The sequence below is a fragment of the Phasianus colchicus genome, chromosome 7 (genome assembly GCF_987193195.1).
Source record: "Phasianus colchicus chromosome 7, bPhaCol1.hap1.1, whole genome shotgun sequence".
Classification (NCBI taxonomy): Eukaryota; Metazoa; Chordata; class Aves; order Galliformes; family Phasianidae; genus Phasianus; species Phasianus colchicus.
Window position 1 is genome coordinate 28,682,885 of NC_143442.1, and position 15,284 is coordinate 28,698,168.

At 37.8% G+C, this 15,284-nt stretch overlaps 1 long non-coding RNA gene across 1 annotated transcript in view; it reads left to right on the top strand.

The window, feature by feature from the left end:
* Positions 1-470: 470 nt before the first annotated feature.
* The window catches only part of LOC149917291 (uncharacterized), a 45,345-nt gene continuing 30,531 nt past the window's right edge, over positions 471-15,284 (top strand). The window contains exon 1 of the long non-coding RNA XR_016468039.1: positions 471-508. This is a non-coding gene — a long non-coding RNA (uncharacterized LOC149917291). The remainder of the gene's footprint in view (positions 509-15,284) is intronic.

The following is a 15,284-nucleotide window of genomic DNA, read 5'->3' on the forward strand; positions in this document are numbered from 1 at the left end:
AAGTATTTACACAGGCATCACAAATGCTTGTATGTTGGTAAAGGTGTTGATATTCTCTTTAATTCATATGAGGATAAGGGCATGTAAAAATGTAATATTGTTTAATGCAGTCTGTTAAAAAAATATCTTATAAAATTTTTGTTTTAATGACTTTCATACTTGTGTTAAACAACAGTGGGCAGTAATGAGAAAGATCAAGCTTTCTCCTGTGGGTGCTGGAACAAACTAAAGATACACAGCAACAAATAGGTAATCTATTTTGCAGGAAAACCTGTGTTGCCTTATGGGAACTGTTGAGTCACAGCCTGAACAACTGATCTACTACTTGTGGCAAGCACTGAGTCAGCTGTAGAAGCACAGGTGAAGGCAATTCAGCTGTGTGACTGGAAGGGGTGGAGCCTGGCTGCACCTCTCCTAGACCCCATTTAAGGGCTGACCCCCCTCAGAGACGGGTTTCTCTCTGGAGATTCCTTTCTTGTGGAGTTTCTTCTGTGAACCTAGGATATAGGTGAGTGTTTCATTTATTTTTGGTTAATTCTCTCCATTACAATGATCTTTCTAGTTATGGAACCTGTAAAATACCAGCCTAATCATGCCACTCTGCTAATTGTATATTTGTTGAGCATACAGTCACAAACTGATGGGTTCTCTAAAGGGAGAATGAATGGCAGGGTGGTGTTTTGTTTTTTTTTTTAAACAGAGATACATATCTCTAACAGACATACAGGAGTAGATACCCCATTCATGGCATGTGAGTTTTGGGACTAGAAGCCTTCATCTTGATTTAATTTAAGGAATCAATAGTAGGATTTGGTGGTAACAGTGCTAGTCCAGCTCTGAGGCCTTCCTTTAGAATGAGAGTTTACTCAACAAAAACTCATGCAAAAAAAGAAAACTATACAAAATCAATTTGTATACGGTAAAACATTTTAAATATATATTTCTTCGCACTAGAAGTCTGTGATAAACAGTTTAGGTCAGGATATATTAATTCAATTATTAGTTTCCACTTATTTCTTTTTCATTTTTATTTTTTATCATATTAATTTTTTATTTTATTGATGAAAATAAGTATTGAACTCAGCTTTCAGGTGACTCATTTTTCATGGTAAGTATGTTTGTTACTACTGTAACAAACAAACCTTTTCTAAGACAGGCTGTTAATACTATAGTCTTTCTAGAGCTTTTCTAGTGGTTGCCAGTTGTTCTGGGCTTTTAGCGGTTTGGCTTGGGGTAAACAACACAGCATCAGAAGTTCAAAGCTTGTTCAAGCAGTCTGAAATTGCAGTGAATGAGGTAACAGAACAACGTAGAAACCACTTGGGGTGTTCAAAACCAGACAGAAACAAGTGCCAAATGAATTAGAAAGGAATTTGATTTTACTTATTACTCCTTGAGTGATAATTTAGTTGAATAAAAAGCAGCTTGCTTTCTGCAGGCCAACTCAATTAGTACACTGCATTGGCTGTGGGGTTTTTTTTGCATACACAACCCATGGCTACACGAGTGCAATCAGAGGGATGATCTTTGACTTCCCTTTGTTGTTTGCAGTGATCGGGGTGCGTTCTTCCACTACTTGCCAGGCTGCTTTATGTCAGCTTCCATGAGAAAGAGCGTTAACTGTTGACTTGTGCAAACCCCCACTAATGGCATTTTCCCTGCTGTATTTCACAACGATGAAAACACCTACTGTGGTGCGCCGGCTGCTTCATGTGGTTGTGCTCAGTTGCTTTGCCAATGTCTTCAGCCTGTATTTGATGTCTAATGCAGCTTCTGGGGATCTGAAGGCTCCAGTTCTCCCCGCTAAGCTGGAATGCTTCCATCCGTGTTCTGTATGTTGAATTTTCATTAGAGTGGGAGAGTGCTTTAGTTTCTGAGTGTCTGTTCAGTTGCAACTCTGCTCAGAAGGTAGATTAAGTAATTTCTCTCTTACTGAACCATATTAGCCTCTGCATAAATTTTATTCACTTTGGGATGTTGAAGTTTGTAGTAAGAGAACTTTGCTTTTCTGTAGCTATAAATCTATTGTAGTAAAAAGCAAAGGCCAGACTAAGTCATCTTTTGCATTTGGGAGATATTTGATGTCAGATGACTTGGGAAACTGACTTGTGAAAGGACTGGCTCGTGTAAGATGAAATACAAATGCAATATTGTTTTTCAGTTCTTAATGGAGCTACCAGGTATGTTGGAAATTGTATTACAGTAAATTTACTGTGCTGGAGCATCCTGTGATACCATTAAAGTATCAGGATCTTTGTTCCCTTCCCCTAAAGGAAGATTAAAAACAGTAAAAGCCCTGGTGCTTTCAGGTTGGAGTGCAAGTCTCATCTCTTCTACAGAATGTTCTCTGGTAACTGGAGCAGAAGCAGCAGCCTGCAGGGCCCCCAGGGCTGCAGGCAGGCAACAAACCCCAGAGCAAGGCAGAGATTTCATTGCCCCTTTTAGACAGATTTCATGGTCCCGAGCAGCAGGCTGATAACATCACCTGCATCCAGCAGCTGTAGGAGACCAGGGGACTGACAATGAATAGTGAAACAGAGTCCAAATTGAGTGGACTTAGTAGTGCTGTCATTATCTGGGAAAATAAAAGAGCTACCTAAAGCACAGGTTTAACACCCAAGAAATCACTGCCATGACACACACTGAACAGATTTAAGAGATTTGTCTCCTAATGATTAGCATGTCCTTCCATTTGTAAGTTCCAAATCCCAGAATGTTTATAGGATACAAGAACTTCTGTGATACACTGGGCTGAAGACAGATGAATAGCGCCTCTCGTGCTGTCTGCGACATTTGATCTTTCCAGTATACAGAGTTGAAAACTGGCTGTCCTTTTGACACAAATAGAGTAATCAATATTTCTCACTTTCTGTATGAATTTCCTCTTTGGCCTAAATTTTTCAAGCACCAGCTTTTGTTGCTAGCTGCAAACCTCTGTGTTACTCTGGACCTCCTACATGATGTGATGCATGAAAACCGCATGGTAATCTTGGAGCTCTTGACTTGTTTTGCTTGTTTTGCTGTTGTTTTCTAAGATAACTCAGAGACTCAGGGTGCTCCAACTCTGAAGAGATTGACTCTGTTCCCAAAATAGCAGGGAAAATAGTGTTAGCAGCACATCCCCAGAGTCACCCTATGGAGAATCACACTAATGAGCAGCAAGCCAGAGAGATGCCCCTGTAGCTGGGATGTGGGGTGTCAGGTGACTATTCCTGCCCCTATTCTGCTTGTTGGGAGCATTTTGAAAAGCTTTTCTTGAAGGTTATTTCTGTGCATGGGCCACCACAGGCAGCAGCCCTTCATGGTCTGGCTTTGCTCGTGACAGACTGTGAGGCCCACTCACTCATTAAGTCTCATGGAAAAAGATACAAACCTTTTATTGGCCATCTGGTGTGGAAATTTTCCATCCTTCGTGCCTGCATAAACTAGGCTGTATTTTAGTTTTGCCTCTAAAGTTCTCAGACCGTAATATCTTTCCTTTATTATCAAATATATATTTTTAATTTAGAACAGGACTTCATCTTCTAATTTTTTTATCATCAAGTTTCACCTTGGTTCCTGCTGTTCCTTCCTTTGAAGTCATTGTGCTGTTTCTCATCTAGCCTTTTTCCATCTGGTAGATTTTCACATAATTCACTGAAGATTTTTAGAGCCATCTGAGATTTTTGCATTCTCAGCCTTGCATGGAAGGACCTCAGGGTGTATCTTCCAAGGTCTTCCATCCGATCCAGCTCAGCAGAAGTGTCTTCCTGCAATTTTTCTTTAAGCTAGCTATGGATTTTGATGCATGCTTCTATTAAAATCTTTCACACAGATGCTAGCTGCCTCTTCCCTATGAAAGCCTTGACACAGGTTAAAATGAGATCTCCATGTTGAAGAAACAAGTTCACATCTCGTTTAGCTAAAATAGCTGTCATGTCAGTTTAAATTTCATGCAGAAAATGCCTTTTCATACTGAAACATAATGAAAAGGCGGTATTGCAGGCAAGGAGTTGTTCCTGCTGGTCCTGTCCTGGGTGTGTTCATGGATTTGAAGATGAAAGTGGTAAACACTACCTTAGCAGTGGGTCGCTTCCCTCCTGCGTGGGCATTTCTGTGCCAAACACAGAGGAGCACTTTTGAAACATATGTAATGCAAGTTTCTTTCTGTCCTTGAAACCATAAGGCTTCTAATAAAGTGAAACATGCATCCATGGATGGTAAGTTTTTCTTCCCATTAAAGTATTTAGGACCTTGTATTAATAACGCTATCCATTTCTCATGCTATTTCATGCACTGACACCCAGGTGCACTCTATTTCCTTCCTGAAAAATATCTCAAAGGTGTAGTCATAGCTGTCATTTTGGATTTAAATTTTCTATGTTGAGTGAGACAGAACTCTTAGTGTGGCTTCCAGATGTCCCAGTGGGGAGGGGCTTACTGGTAGCAGCAGTGTGCTGCCTTCAGCAGTGAGGGGAGTTCCCCAGGGAGGCACCACATGGAACAAAGGTATTCCTGCACTCACACCTGTGTCATCAATCACTTCCACAATCCATTGGTCCTTGCTTTTTTTCATACTTTGCTTTTTTTTTGTTACTTGAGCACATCTATGAATTTAGCAAGAAGGAAGGGGTAGGATTCTGTTTCTTGTGCTTTGCCAGAAACCGGTGCTGCTGTAGAAATAAAGCAGTTGGAAGGTTGCAATATCTGTCTGCTCAGAAATAACTTTCCCTGTAGGAGCTACACCTAATCATATAGATGGCTTTTTCTTCCTTTTCTATGTGTTTCTGGATGATGATTTGACAGCCATAGTCTCTGTTTAAACTAGAAGGGTTATTAAAATTAGGAAATACATTATAGCCTGTGAATTAAAGGGGAAAACATTGCTTAGAGGCACAGCAGCTGTAAGAGGAAAAAAAAAAAAAGAAAAAAAGAATACTGGAACCAAGTGCAGCTCTTTGTGTCAGAAGAAACACAGAAGTGATGCTGGGATTGACCCTGAAGTTTGGGATGGGTTCAGTTTCACTGAGTTCTTGCTTTTGATGATGCAGCTCATTTCAGCACACTTAATGAAGAGAGAGTTTTTCAGTTAAACATTCTAAAACTCATTCTGCCCAAACTTGCTGCTTTTCTTCCAATGAGTACCTAAACAATTTGAGTTCGATTTTTCACAAGTTGTTCCACTTATGTTTTAATAATTATATCTATTTCCTGCAACCATAAGTGGTATATTTAAGGTTAACATTCTGTTCTGCTTTGTGGTTAATAATTTCCTGGGTAGATCTGTTGTTTATAGTGCCCTTAATATCCTAAAATTCTTCGGCATGTTACTATTGAAATGCTGTGTCAAATTAGCTAAAGACTCTTACCTTGCTGCTTTCCACTAATTAAATTAAAAAAAAGTATGTGCCTACACCTCATATGCAATTCCTGTTTGAACACAAAACATGTTTGCAGATAGACTATCATACTGCAGTCTTTTATTTGCTTTTGTATTGGCCTCAAGAAAACTTGAGATGTTTTTGATGCCAAAAAAAGCGATTCTTACTAAAGTTCTTTCTTTGCTTGGTGTTAATTTGCAATGCTTGAGGACAAGCAGGTACAGCCCACATCTCTGTCATGATTAAATATTACTGCTGAGCTGCTCTAAAGTCTGTTTTGCCTTGTAAACCATCACAAGAATCACTGAGTAACTTTAAGTTAGTAGCAAATGGTTGGGAGAGATTGATATGTTGATTTTTGTTGTTGTTGTTGTTCTTTTTCATATGAAAGAAGGAAGTAACATAAGATACAAACAAATGGTATTCACTAGAAAGTTTTTAGACAATTTCTAATTCCTTTCTGTTGGAATTTGCTTGCATAAAGACAGGATGAGAACATCATAAATTTTTCTGAGGTTGCCCCACATAGTGGCTGTAGCTTAGAGAAACAGCAGTGCTTCAACACAATACAACATATTTGCTTCTAGCATATCTATATCTAATATGTATGTTTCTATATAATAAGTATTCCTCAGAAAGGAAATTACTGTGAATCTAATTGCAGAAATTATAAGCCTAATTAAAACCACAAATCCCAAAAGAGTATGTAATTTCTTCAGTCTTTGACTTTTCCTTGAAATTGAATTGTAATGCGTTTCCTTTTATTACTAGTATATTTAAAAGTATCCTTCTGAAAAATAATACACAGTTAAGAATAAGAATTTCATAGTTGTAGTGTAACAACTGTTTTTTGACACAGAGGATTTGTTTTGATTCAATGAATCTTGCCCCAGCAAGTCTTACTCTTTACCTTAGTTCAGGGAGTTAGAATGATCAGAGATGATGTTCCAAACAGGGAGGCCACGATACTAAACCTGACTGACCTTTTCTCCTCTGTCCCCCCACCCAGTTGTTAGAAAGCAGCCTGTTTTACAGTATAGTTATTGCAAAAAATTCTCACGAGGCATAGGAAAGTAGTAACACATTTTCTCTTACACTGTGAAAGGACTTTTTTTTTTTTTTAGTTAGGAGCATTTTTACTCTCATGAAAAGATAGGAACTCTGGTTTTTGCTTGGATGGCCTCAAAGCTATCTGATGAGATTCCTTTTCTGCTGTTTAAAAGGAGCAATGGATCTCTGTCCCTCCTTAATGAAACCTGCTCATGCTGTAAATAGTCACCATCTCCCTAGTAAACTCAAACATCATGGTTTTAGTAGTTGTGAGGTACTATTTCTGTTTCTGTGTCTTACATACTGTTAAGCAATTTCATTTACAAATTGTATCAGTCAGCAAAATGGTTTGTAATATCTATTTTTGGAGGTGAGGCTTACAGTAGCGTTTGATGCTTATGATACCATCAGAGCAAACTGAATTTTAGCACCCTTGATGTAGCATGTGAGCTAAGTGTAATGTCTTTTATGATAAAAAATTAGGAATATAGTTAGTACCTTGTCTACATCAAATCCTTCTGTTTGAAATTATCTGTTCTTAAATAGAATCCCTTTGGTTGCCTTTCCACTAGAGAAAACTAGAAGTGGTTCAGTTGTGTGAAATCCAATGGAAATGTAGACCTGCTTAAAGGAGTACTTATGTAATGACAACCAGGGAAAACCAACTACTAATGATGAAAATGAGTTTATTGATTATTCAATAGTGTAACAGGGAGAAAATTCTTAAAATTGTATGACGATGGATAGCACAGACGGCTAAATCAGACATACTTTTATATTGCTCATTCCGAGGCCTAGAGAGATGTGCTTGATGCTTTCTCTTCTGATTTTCTCTCTTAAAGCATTATTCTAATCATTTATTGATGTTTTGTCTCCATGTTTTCATCTCCTCTCGTAAACAATCAGTCGTAGTGTAATTATAAATACCTTGATTTTAATACTCAATAAACTGAGGCATGAAAGTGTAAGGGACACTTGAGTGTTGTTATTAGAAAGAGAAAGAAAAAGGATTACTAAGCTGTATTGCTTCGTGCTCTTTTCTACAGGCTATGGAAATAAGGTTCATCCTATTCAAGAGCAGCTTAAAATGTAGTGCTAGTATGAGGGCTGCTCCGAAAGTAACGCCTCTTTTAAGATGTTGGCCTACAATGTCAGAAATGGATGTTGGTGGTATGGCAGTAGAGGCTGAACCTTCCCAGCAATATTCCATTACATTTTGTTGCTGTGTGACAGATGGCAGCAGTAAAACAGTCTGATACCATGGTGTCTGACATGGCAGTGTATATGAAGCTAAGTGATATCACTGAATTCCTCCATGCAGAAAAAATGGTACACAATGACATTCATTGACACTTGCTAAATGTTTATGGAAACCAAACAGTGGATGTGAGCACAGAGAGGCAGGAGGGGATGTGTTTCAGCAGTGGTAACAGTGACAGTGGGTCGCCTCCACAGTTACAGATTTTTACGTGCATGGCATGCAGGTTCTTGTTCATCACTGGTGAACATGCGTAGCTAATGGTGTTGATCATATTGAAGAAGAATGTTTTGTAGATGTGGATCTGCTCTGTCTAACAGGATTATTGTTCTCTCTGTATCTATTGTAGTTTTCACAGGAATAAATAGGAGGCATTACTTTCAGAGCAACCTGTGTAGCATTTTCTTCCCATTCCACATGCTTTGTATGTTGGTTATGTATTTTACTCTCATTCAAGGGGTAGGTGTTACAAGCTGGATATTTACATTGAGTCTAGATGAGATTACAGATCAGTCATTTCTCAGCTGTTTACAATGGAGTCTGCAAAGTTACATTTTTGTGCCATTAGGACAACGCTCATCCTTACATGCACAAAATGAGAATCTCTCTCCTACTGTCTTGATAAATGGAAGAAAATCTTTTTCTTATGAACTGGTGGTTATATTAAGTGCAAAGCTGTATCGCTTATCCCATGGATCCATATGTATTTATAAGGCACCCACTCCATTAATTGATAAAATGATTCCAGAGACATGCCGAGCACAGCGTGGTGTTGAAGGATATTCTTTCAGTTCTTCTATCCATGACAATTATTTTAAGAACCGACAGTTTCTTTAGTACTAGATGTATTATATTCGGACTCCAAGAGATGAAATATCTTACTGGAATTCTCATCACCAGGGCTACTGTCCACAGACTGCTTGTCTGCTATGTGTCTCTGAAGTTGTTTGTTAAATACGGTAGCAAAAGAATATGGAAGCTTACATCTGACTTATCAAGAGATCTAACATTCAGAAATTATATCTCCTCTTTAATGACTTATTTTTAAATAAGATTCATCATAGAGGAGTTTCAGGAAGCCTTCAAGTCTTGAGAAATGATAATTGCTTGTGGCACAGGTTAAAAAAAAAGTGAAAGAAATTCCCTACCACAGCTAAACAAGTTGAGCTGGAAACAGATCAGAGAAAAGGGAAAAAATGAAAGCACCAACTTAATGAATAAGCAGGGTTTTTGTTGTTTTTAAATCAAACTAAAAGAATCCATTAAAATCTAAAGCATGGGAAAATCTATGAAAGCAAAATACTTCCTTAGACCAGAGGAAAAACAGAATGTGTAAACAGGCAACTGAGAGATGAATATTTCACACTGTTTCTTCCCAGGAAAAAAAGGGGGGAAGGAGATTGTAATATTTCTAATAGCTCTGTATGCTCAAAATGTGATTTAGCTTATGGAGCAGATGGAAGCTCTCTCTGTAAAATATGAAAAAAGGAAAAGAATAGAGGGTCTGGAGCAGAAACAATTATCCCACTGGGAGAAAGATAAGCATGCATATAGTTGTTATATGTCACTTCCATAGAGAGATCTCTCATTCATTACCTCAGGATAGAATAAACATCCATGTAGACAACTGATAATATTTATTTTGCTTTCCATATAAACAAAGAGAGGAGAGAGTCACATTGCTCCTTTCTGCCCGAAGTCTATTATGCTTGTTTCTTGACATTTGTTTTCTTTGTTGATTTAGATGTGCATTTCAAATTGTGAGGAGTTTCAAATATTTCTGCCCAAGGCCTTGCTTATCAAAATGATTAGTCAGAGGAGTTGTTTTTGGGGGGGAAAAGTAGCTAAATAGCTCTCTCTGGCCTTACTTCTAGGAGCACACAGTGATGCGCTAAGGTTTTCCCTGTGAGCTCCTCGCTGTGTTACACTTCACTGGCAGTAAGCAGCACGCTGTCCTTTCATCTTGGACACCTCTAAGGTGCCATCAGGCTTCAAGGGTGCTGCCTTTTGCAGAAAATACTCATATCACTTTTGATAACTCAGGTAATTGGCAATTAGCACTTATACTTTTCAGAGTTCATTTTATTAAACAATTGAGTTACGTATGCGAACTTGTCATACTGTGATTTCAGTCTTGCTTTGGAACTTGTTGTAGGTTATTGTCTTCTGTACTAAAGCTAGCATATCATTTGGATGTATTCTGCTCAGTTGTTGTCATTAAAATTAAACTAAAATAATCACCTTTTCAAAAACTGGCCTTTTGACAGTGCGGAAAACGATGGGTTAAGGAATTTTCTTGGGCTGGTTGAAATACTCTGATGGACACATAAGGTGAGCAACCTAAAAGGATTTACTAATCCGAATGAAACATGAAGCTTAGCTGCAACTGCAGGTTGGAATATAAAACTTCAGAACAAAATACACTTTTCTTCTCAACAGTAATGAACCCTTAGCCTTGCGGTGTCCCAGGGGTGTGATTATCTCTGAAAAACTGTTTCCCCAGTTACGTCTTGTTGCATAAATAATCATCTCTTTGATGCAAAGGATAACTGTGGGAATGATGTAAGTTAAATATGTTCTCCAGCAGTCTGACTTGCAAGGGAATAAACAATTTGCTGGTACTTAGAGTGCTTAAACCATTTCCTTTGGTTTCTGGGAAGCTTTATGCATTCTAGCCATACAAAAATAATCTAAATTTCATCAATAATATTAAGCTCTCTTTCTTCATATTATTGTTTCTTATGTTTTTTTGGTTTTTGTTGTCATTTTTTTTTTTTTTGCTAGATATATGCAGCCAAAGCTCTAGTTAATATTGTTGCTATATAGCTCATATAGCTCTGAAACTTCACTTCAGCCATCACAGTACCGGAGAAAAGTGATGTCCTGAATATGGCAAAGCCAAACATGACAAACACATTAGTGCTATCACTATCGCTCTCAAATAAAGTATATTACCTAGGTGAAATCCATCTTGGTGTGGAGAGAGCATAGGAGGCAACTTCATCCATCAGAATAATGCTTCAAGGAGCCATTACATAGCAGCTCATTTATGCGTGTCCAAGCTATATATAAACCAGCTGCCTTGGCTACTCCTAACAGTACTACTGGTCACACAAGCTGCAAAATGCAGGAGGGACAGGAATGTACTCCATGTGCTTGTTTCAAGCTCTGTGACTGCGATAGCTCACTTTTGCTAAGCTTCCAAACAAACTAGATAACAGCAGATGGATTCTGCATCCATGTCATCACTCTGTTCAATGTGGTAGAGTTGGCTTCTATGAAGCGGTTTTTGGGTCTCATGGTTCCTCACCCTTGGAATTGAATTGGTGAGAAACATCTCCAGAAGATCAGATTTTGATCCCAGAGATCACAAATTAGTGATGGTGAGAAAAAATGATGGAGTCTAAGGACTCAGTCTGAATTGTCTGCACTTCTTAATTTTATAGTGTAATATTCTCAAAATCAATTACAAAAATGTTTGAGCTCATAATGAAATCATGTTCAGTGCTACCTCTCACTTCTATGACTCATCTAGTGCAATCATAGCTTATAGTTCCAAATTTCTCCACTCTTGGTTTCCAGGATGGTTTAAATAATAAATTAAAAGTTACAAAAAGTATCCCAATGTCTTGCAGTCTCTGAGCTATGAGATGTTTATTCTGTCATTAATGTAAAAATGGCATGAGTTACTTTGCCCAGCCATATTCATATGTAGGAGCTATTTCATATGAGTTACTCTGTTGTATTCAAGCTGATTCTGTCCCTAAGTATACAGTGACCAACTGTAGCATTGTTCTTATTTTATAGATCTCATTATATTCTGGTTGTCCATTCATACCTGTGACACTAACATCTGCAGTTTTGCAGTTCACAGAAGATACTAATATTTCTATGAAGTTATCAAGTGTGTTTTGAGTGATAGATATTGTTTAGATAGACTTGGTTACAAAAAGGAAGAAAAAGATACGTTGGTGGAAAGGAAAGATGTGGCTTCATCTGACTTGAGAAATGACTGTAAAAGCAAAACTCTTTTATTTTCTATGCTTCCCTGCGTAGTCAGCTATGTTCTATCCAGCAGGAGCAGGGAGTTGGTGGAAGAGAAATGAGAATCTCGAGGACAAAAATGGAAAAAATTGTTACTAGTCAGAAGGGACCAGGAGGTCTGTAGATAAGAGAGGTTAGAAAATTATCCAGGAGAAGTAATGGTGATTAGTACACAGCAAGTTAACAGTAAGATTTGAGAAGTTTTAGGTTAAGGAAAAGCAAAATGTTGATGGAAGATGTTTAGAAGAATGGTGTGGCCTTGGAGAAGTCCAGTTCTGTAGTTGCAAGAGACAAGACCCTTTGAAATGAGATTTGGAAACATAAGTTAATGAGGCAGTGGGAAAAGTAATAGGGATGAGTCTCTAAAGGTATACAAAAGAATCAAGAGAGTATTTAGTAGTGGCAGAAGAGGCAGATGGGGAGTCTGGAAGAGCAGATGGTGGCAAGCAGGGAGGACAGAGCGAGCTCCAAGTCTGGTACTGCAGCCTCTCACAAAGCATTATTGGTTGATGTCGCTGCTTCCCATTCTAGTTGTAATCAAAACAGTGAATCTAACTCTTAAGCTTCCCCTTGCTCAAAAAAGCCTACACCATAAGAATGAATTGTGCATAGGGCAGGCTGGAATTACCCGTCTTTCTAGTCCTCTTCTCATTAGTGTGCTGAGAGAGAGAGGTACAGTCATGGTATGTCGTCCCAGTTGTATTAAACCAAGTACATTTGCAGTGCCCTCTCCAAAATGTCCGTATCGTGGCCTAGAAGTTGAAATGGCAAATGAAGCTGATCATGTCTTTATATATGCCAGTGTGTATATCTTTAGTCACAAAGTTTGGGTTTTGTACCTTCCAGATGTACATTTGATTCAACTGTGTAAATCAGCAGTGATGCTTCAAAGACATCTTAAAAAAAATCTTAGAGTAATGACATTCCATAAGTTAATTCTTCTCATAGATAAAGGTAACCACAATGTATTTGGAGAAGTATTTAGATGACTGTGTTAGACAGAACAGCAACCACCCCTGTATGCAAAGTGTTCTCCATTTCTTCTGATGCTAACAAAACTCATTGTTTCTGTCACTTTCCTCCCTCCCCCACAACTCCCTAATTCCCATATGCCTCATTCTGGTGACTAAAAAAGAAACCACATGCATAATTCCTTCATTATTTTGGAATAATTCAAAAGTATGTTTATAGGATCATCAATCACATTATTAAATAACAATAGGCTTATAACATTTCATGGAGGAGTTACTTTTTCCAGCATAAGTTCACTGAAAATTCTAATATTCCTTTTTGCTTTAGAGTAGAGCTGTTAAACCATTTTATAATTAGGGGCAACTTGGATGGCCAGTGACTGCTAAATGTAGATTAATATGATGCAAACCAGGTACATGCTGAAGGCTTTTACTTATATAGTATTGTTAAACTAGTCAGTGAATATGGGGTTTTCTAAACTATGCATCAGTTAATGTTTTTGTCTCTGACACGAAAACTGCACACTTGGAGCATCTTCTGGTATAAATTTGATCCAGATTAGGTATGCTAAACAATGTACTTTTTCAGGCCAGCTTCACTCTTCGTATTCATATTTTGTAGACTTGGGAACACGTGATCCATGTTGAGCATGCAGAGACCTTCCAGAATAAATGTGTTGGGTTATATTTGGATTTTCATACCCAAATTATGCTTCTTAGAATTATATTGCAATGTCTCCAGGCAGTTTTGATCCACTGTGAGACATCTTTACTAATTCACCATTTCGTGGAGTCACAACCACAGTGCATCCACAGGGCTTCAGAAATTCTGTGTTGATAGGACTTGGAAAGAATTCCTAGGCAGGATAATGGTCTCCTGCTGTATGCATTTTCTTATATACAGCATTAAAAAGCATAGCATCTGCGTATGCCTGCAACTAGTAAACTGTTTTTACTGTTTCTGTTCAGTGAATTTCATCATAGTTACAGATCAGTCCACCTTTTATCCTTTGGAAAATGGGTTTTAAGCTACTATGTTGTTTTTTAGCAATACGTCACTGTATTTGCTGAAGAGTATAGAACATCCATTACAGAAGATGAAAGATACTGTCATGTTTTTGAAATGGTTAATTTTGTCTTTGTCAAATAAAAATATACATGCTTCTAAGCAAGCTGAATTTGTACAAGTGAGACAGTATCTATTGTGCTCTCCATCATTCTATTGTGACCAAGCACAATCTGCTCTGGAAGAAAACATTTCTTCTCTTCCTCTTAAATAGAAACATTTGATTTTGAGCTACTGTCTTTAAATAACTTTAAATGTCATGGTACCGCCTTTGAAATCTCTGTTCCTGCAGCCTGTGTTCCTGCCTTGCCCCTACAGATCTTGTTTACCATGAGTAGTTGCTATTAGCATTCATGATGTGGTAGTTTCTAGGTGCTAATGTCAGTTACTATTTCAGATGTATTTAGCTTATTGTGTGTAATAATATAATTACTAAAATTAAAACCTTTCCTTTCGGAGGCACACGGGTATGAAGTGAAAAGCTTTGGAAAAGGGAGTAAAATCGACAAGAAGTGAGGAAAGTTATTCTGACAGCGAGACATTTCATATGTCAGCAAAGCAGAAGGAGAGGAAGGTGTAAATGTGAGAAGCCAAGGGACCAGCAGGGTACCGCATTTGGTGTGTGAGATGACAGGGTTTAGCAGTAGGGGTGGTGAGGGAGATGGCTGGACGTGGAGATGCTGTATGGGACGAATTGTCTGAATTTGCTAACAGCTTGTATGTTATGACAGAAATAAACTGTTGCAATCTTTTTTTTCCTTTTTTTCCACTATTGGAGTGGGCACATGTAAATTTCATATGGTGTTTGCTGTCAACTTCATCTTCTCAGCTAGCACCTTAGGATGTAAGCAATAACTTCTTCACCATATAAAATCCTCTTATCTTAAATATCCTGCTTTTATTCTTTCCTTAGATAGGAAAAAGAAAATTAAACCTCACTTCTTTGTTTCAAGTTCTGCTTGTAAATATGCAGAAAGCTACAGAAAGTGGGAGGCGATGGAAGATAATAATCTACAGAGAGGAAATGAGACAATGTCAGTAAACCTTGGTATCTTTCAGGCGAGTAGGCAACCTGACAAATATAAATCACGTAAACTGTGCCAACATTAAAAATGCAACTCCTTCTGCTTATAAACAAGTCTGGATTGGTTTTGTTTGTGGCTTTTGGTCGGTTTGTTGTTTTCTAGATTACCTGTCCTTTTAGAAAGAATAAACAAAAAATCAGACTCTTTTTTCTAGCTTGCATTTCTTTGCTAGCAGTCTATTTGACTGAATTGTTTTGGAGACTGAATCAGAAACAAATAACTCATGCAGTAAAGCCCTTTATCTGGTACTTATGATTAACGTTATTCAAGTATATCATGGAGATTCGGTCAGAAGGTGCCTAACAACCAGTATTTTGCAAAAACTTCAAGAAAGGATTGTGAGTATTAATTACATTTAAGTGGAATCTTTGCAGATTCTCATTACTTGGAAAACTAATAAACCAGTTATTGGTTTGTTTAAAAAAAAAAAAAAATACAACAACCTTCACT